The 6,156-nt window shown below is 40.5% G+C and overlaps 1 pseudogene across 1 annotated transcript; it reads right to left on the bottom strand.

The window, feature by feature from the left end:
* Nucleotides 1-5,002: 5,002 nt before the first annotated feature.
* On the bottom strand, nt 5,003-5,788 carry LOC308426263 (TIP41-like protein; annotated as a pseudogene). The gene has a single exon. The product of its transcript is annotated as a TIP41-like protein (transcript).
* Between the last annotated feature and the right edge of the window lie 368 nt (nt 5,789-6,156).

The raw sequence follows: 6,156 nt of genomic DNA, 5'->3' as shown, positions 1-6,156 counted from the left end.
GATTGTACTGTGTTGCAGGAACTGAGCCAGAACTTGACAACTGAGAAATGATTAAACAGGGATACTGAGCAAGAGGAAGGCATATACAGAAAAAAGCATACTGTGTGAGTTTTAAAGCTAGCTCTTAAGGAATGAATTACAAACAGTCAGAATAATAAGGACCCTAGCTGATCAGATGTACTGTTGTGGGGATTTCAGGACGGTGGGGCTTCCCTAGGGAAATGACTTACTGTAAGGTATGTCTTTCTTCCAAGGGAAGCAGCCTGGTGTGAAGGCCCCTTGACTCTTCAGCAGGCCTTGTTTCATGGTCACAGTTTGTCCATTTTACTTTCTTATAACCAGAAGCTCTGGAAATACCCTTGAAATGTCTTGAAATTGACCACGAAGCACAGTAAATAAGAGTCGATGTCCATAACCCCAGACAATAATTATTTCACAGACTGGAGTTTGAAAAACACTGGACTAGATTAAAGACAGAACAGAAAAAAAAAATCCTGTTGGCTGTTGTCTGGATAATCTCTCTTGTGGAGTAAGAGATGGCTGGGAAATGTTAAAGTGCTTCTGTACAGTGGTGGGTTTCCACATTACATTTTAGAATTGTGCCTATAACTGCATGGGCATTAATAGATCTTTTCTGAGGAGAATCACATTGGAAAAAATGTGGGGATAAATGTTTCCTGAGAAATCTGCATGGTATGTGATTTTTAAATACGGTTTAAAGTGATAACATTTCCTGTTTATACTCATACATGCAGTGTGCTCTGTATTTAAATTTTTATTTAAATTTTTATTACATTTATTTATTTTATTGTTGTTGTTGTATTGTGGTATTCATCTTGAATAATACCATTACACTTACAGGACCCAGAAAAAATGTTACTATTCAACAGAGAAAGGTATCCCATCTTCAAGAAACCATTTTTACCAGAAGAATAATGGAATTAGAATGGGGATGCTTTTACTATAGTCCTGCATAGTAACTCAGTAGAAAGCAACATCCTAGCATTTCAACTTGATTAATTGCTTCTTCTCTACATTTCTGTTTCCTCACTTTCAAAATGGGGACTGCAATAAATGTCTGTTGCCTAGAGATTTGTCTTTTATAATGAATGAATTAATACCTAAGCATTACCTGACAAAGGTTATTCATTCATTGTAAGGTTCTATTGTCACTGTTATATTTGTGGTGATTGATAAAAGTTGGCAGGTGTTGTGGGCTATATTCATTACCAAAATTTCCATTATTAAACTCTATGTTATGAAATATTCAAGAAACTAGTTGTTCATAAGGTCAGATTGCTCCAAGAAAAATAAATTTAAATATTATTATGTGGACCATAATATATTCGTTTAATTTTTATTATTTATTTGCAAATTTGAACTGACATGTGATAATATTGAGTGTCTAATATCTTCCCACTTATTAATCTCTCCAAGCGTCATAAGGTACAACTCTTAGAATTTTGGTTATTTATGAAGGTATGTGAGTTGGCAAGTGATGAAGTCGTTAGTCCCCATGATAGGTCACTGTAACCAAGTAAGTAGAACAAGCCTGATCTAAGAAATGTGTGAATCATGCACCCCATTTACTGCAGGCCACCGTGGGGAACTGATTTCAGAGCCTCTGTTTTCTTACCTATAAGTATTAGAGGGAAGAGGAAAGGTGAATCAAATACACACGAGGCACAATCATTCCTAGTTGCACACCTATGGCAGCTACACAAAATGTTGGTTCCTGTTCTCATCTCGTCATAGTTTCTTCTTCACACTGTGGATTGGCCATTTTCATAGTGAAAGCCTATCCACATTCTATTCCAGTGCTGCCCAGACCTTCTGGCGTCCAGAAGGTTCTATTCCCAATAATTCACTGCTGAGGAGGTGGGGAGGAGTCTGGAGAGAAGTAGAGGTGGTGATAAATGGAGAGAGAAAGCTATTTTCTGTGGACCCAGACAAGCTGCGGACTGTGTCAGCAGCCAAGCGTCAAGACGCAGACTCTCAAACAATTAGGCCATCCATCTGCTCTCAGGAAATAGGTGTTCAAGACCTAAAAATAGAGGAAAGGGAGGAACGTGTGTTTTGAGGTAAATGGCACTCAGCATTACCCTGGCGAGGTTTTCTAATCTCTTCAGAATGAGCATTTTGATTGTGGAACAAAGCCTTTGTGTAAGATATCCTCAGATGGGACTGTGCTGTATCCAGGTACTACATTCCCATATGGTGTCAGGATTTTAAGGTGAAAAACTAGAAAAAAAGGCAAAAAGAAGTATGAAAAACAAGACATAGGCAAATATGTTTTACCTATTTATGTAGTGTTGGTTATTCTGTGCACTGACCGTTTTTATGGCCAATCCTAGATCAAGATATATAGAAGGGATTTTTCTTCAGACCCGTGCGTCTTTTCAGAACACAGCAAATTTAAAGGGGAGCCCTGGTGCAGAACATGAATTTTTTCGGTGGGGTAAAAGTACCCCATTAGTGAGCTCATGGCTCTAGTTCTATCTATGCCTTCAATATGCCTTTTGCCTGCCAAATCCAGTGCCTGATTCCATGGCTCCATCTTTGCTCTTTATGTGATTATAGCACTGGACTCCACGTTGCTTTCTTTACAATAAGAATATCAGTCCTCAGCAGTCCAAGTCACTCTTTGAAAACATAAATCAGATCCGCTTACATCTCTGCTTTGAAATCTTCGAGTGGCTTCTTGTTTCAATTGTACTTAAGATAAAAATCTGAATTTACTGCACTGGTCCATAAGACCTGACAGATCTGACCTTTCTACTTATCACTTCACCTTTCACCATTCCTACCCTTGCACCAGACATTCTGTGGTGCCCGCCCCACAAACAGCTACTCCAAATCCAGTGAGGGCCTGAGGGTTTGAAAGAAAGACACTACTCAATTATTCCTGTGACCAGAAAATACTTTACTTCATCTCCTACTGAATTCTAACTGACTCCAGCTCTCCAGTATATAGACTTGCAAAGGTAATTACAAAAACAGTATGCAAGTTCTTTAGCTGCTGGGTGGAAGAGTCTCGCCCTGAGGTGAAGGCTATATCCTGAGGGAGCAGGAACCGGAACAGGTGTGGAGTAGGCTTCAGACTGGGCATTAGTATTACAAAGGAAGGTGTGTTGATTTCCCAAAGTCAAGGCATGCAAGTGGACAGACAGTTCAGCTAACCCTTAGCGAGTGGGGGTTGGGCATAACGCCCAACAGTATCCAACTTTCCTGGGCTTTCTTTCTGGCCCTAGACATAGCATGGGTTCTTCATAGAGGTGGGTTCATATCACCCTTGAGAGCAAGCACTCTCTGTTCACTTTAAGATGTATCTGTAGATCCCTGGATGTAGTTATGTGACTCCATTGTTTACTTCTTTGCTTGCATCTCTCTGAATCACAGTTCAAGCTCAGTTAGAGCAGGTGCCTTCCATCCATACCTCACTGCTGGCAAGTCAGATATTTAGAGGATACTCAAAACCTTTGTTTATCGAATCACTGATTGCAAAGAAAGTGCAGGATCCTCAGTTTAGAATCTGGATTTTGTCCTTAACTCTTCTCTGCTCCATTCCATACAAGTGTACAGGAAAGTTCTGTGATGTTAGAATACCTAGAACATTCACTTTCTGACTCAGGCAAGGTGCTCTAATATCAGATGGGTTTTCACAATAAGAGACAAAAATATTCTTCCAAGAAAGATATGTTCTGTTGGAATAATCATTGGGGTATTCCTTGGGGTAATATATTTCTAGAGATATAAAATGTCATCTTAAAGACGTATCCCATATTTAACATAAAAATACCTACTATATCAATTAAGGACATTATTTAGCTGATTGTAATTGAAGCCATGAATAGCACTATCTTAGTACTTTTTCTTATACATAGGCAACTTCAGAAATATGCTTATATGGATATATAGGATCTCAAAATTCATCAAGGATCTTTTACCCCAGTATTCCAGTATCCCTAGGATGTAATTGTCATTGTCAGAATGATCCTGTTTGCAAATATTAATTGGTGCTTCCTCAGACATCATATATTTTTTTACATAATTCATTATTATTTATTCTCCTCTTACAAAAGACACTTGGACAAATAAATATAAAATGGCATATGTCACATTTAGAAATGGCCAAGGACACACTTTTGGTACTCCTCACAGGAATACACTAATACAATCTTCAGAAACACACTCATCTTCCCCACCTCAGACCTCTTTAATTTTTTTTTTTAAAAAGGTCAATTATTTCATTTTAATTCACTACAATTTTTAACGATGAATTATCAAAATAACTTATCCAACTATGTGTGTACAAACACACACAATATGATGTTGCCCAGAAATTCCAACTAATGAATAATACAAGATTAATTCCGTAGGTGACATGTCACAACTCTCCAGAAGTTTGAATCAACACCAGAAAGCCCACAGCCAAGAGCCAGAGTAGCACATCAGCATGCAGTCGGAATCCTGGGAAGGTCACAGGGCACCGGGGCTCAGTGATGGCGTCTGCAGGTCAGACTCCTCACAGAAGAAGACGCTCGGAATCCTGGGAAGGTCACAGGGCACCGGGGCTCAGTGATGGCGTCTGCAGGTCAGACTCCTCACAGAAGAAGACGCTCAGAGTCCTGGGAAGGTCACAGGGCACCGGGGCTCAGTGATGGCGTCTGCAGGTCAGACTCCTCACAGAGGACGACGCTTCAGGGTGGATGCAGTGTATGTCCCCTCATGAGACACATACACATCACTGCTGAGGTCACAATTTATGTTGAGTTAAAAATCCACATTAAGCTCCAGAACATGCATCTCTCTGGAGCAGGAACTTAAAAGCAGACGGTATGAATAGCTGAGTGGAACCTGCTGGGAACAATCTTTTATTTTCCTTTACGGCTACAGAAAATCTGCACATAAGCAAGAAAATTAACTCTCATAATAAAAATACCCCTATAAATAGCCAAGGTGTCCAGTCAGGTTCCACATGGAGAGTCTGCTGGATCACATTTTATCCTGAGGGCGTACTTTGTGAGTCCACAGGGTTAGGATTGATTCTTTCTGGAAATACTAGCTTCTCACGAACTACTTCCTTAATTGGTAAATATTGTGATATTCCATTAGGTTCTGTGAAGAGGGAAGGTGGAACATGCATTAAATAAGCAATTTTGCTCTCTCTGGATGTATATTCTTGTAACATGTAGGTCTTGTCAGCATCATGGTAAAGCCTTGTGTCATTCATTCTGATGAAGACCCCATCAATTCTCAGGAAAAAGCGCAATAGCAGAAAAAGCTGGAAGGCATTACTCTAATTTTCACATTCAGGTTGGTAATGCCATGATCATCTTCAAAGCGGGAAACTCCTTCAAAAATTGTAATCAATTCTTTGGCTTTATCTATATGATCTGTTTAACTTCAGAGATTCTCCAAGCAGCGTTCCTTTTTATAATCTGTTGTGTAGGTCCAGTCATATAGTTTAATAACTTCTTTGGAGTGTTCACCCTTCCCCCGTCCCACTTTTCAGCCACTCTTCAGCACAGGCTACTTTGAGCATGCCCTGGTAGTTGTTCACACATCTCAGTGCATCCGTGGCGTTGAAGTCCATTCCAGAGCCAGAGCCATGCTGGATCCTTAGCACGTTGTCTCCAAACATCATTTCAGGGAAGGATGGCATATGCAGCTCATCGGCTAGCTTTTCCACATCTGCAGACTTCATGATGTGGGTCTCGGATGCAGTCAGCTTCCAAGGCCCGAAGGAGAAGTCCTGGTGGCTGCTCCGAAAGCCTTGGATCATCATGGCAGGAGCGGGGCTGCAGGGCTGCTCAGAGCAAGCACCAGCAGAGGCGGTCACAGTGTGGCTCTCCCTGCAGCGAGTCTCCTGGGCGCTCCTTCACCATCTCGGCCCCGCCCCCTGCCACCGCTCGACATCATGTCTTTATTTTAGGCAAATACATAATATAAATTAAATGGCACATGCCAGATGTGTGTTTTCCTTACAAGGAGACTTCTTTTCATATTCTGTGTAATTTTTCTTATTGTTTTGCATTGGGTTTTTAGAGCAAACAGGGAAGGCTGGTAAATGTGGGATGATCTTTTTTTCTAAACGTGCTGACTTTGATTCATTGTAACAAGTTCAATCACTCTAAAAAAGACTTGGTATTGAGT

Source organism: Micromys minutus (assembly GCF_963924665.1).
Source record: "Micromys minutus genome assembly, chromosome: 10".
Taxonomy (NCBI): domain Eukaryota; kingdom Metazoa; phylum Chordata; class Mammalia; order Rodentia; family Muridae; genus Micromys; species Micromys minutus.
Note: the sequence above shows the minus strand (reverse complement) of the source record. Positions and strands in the feature narration are given on the sequence as shown.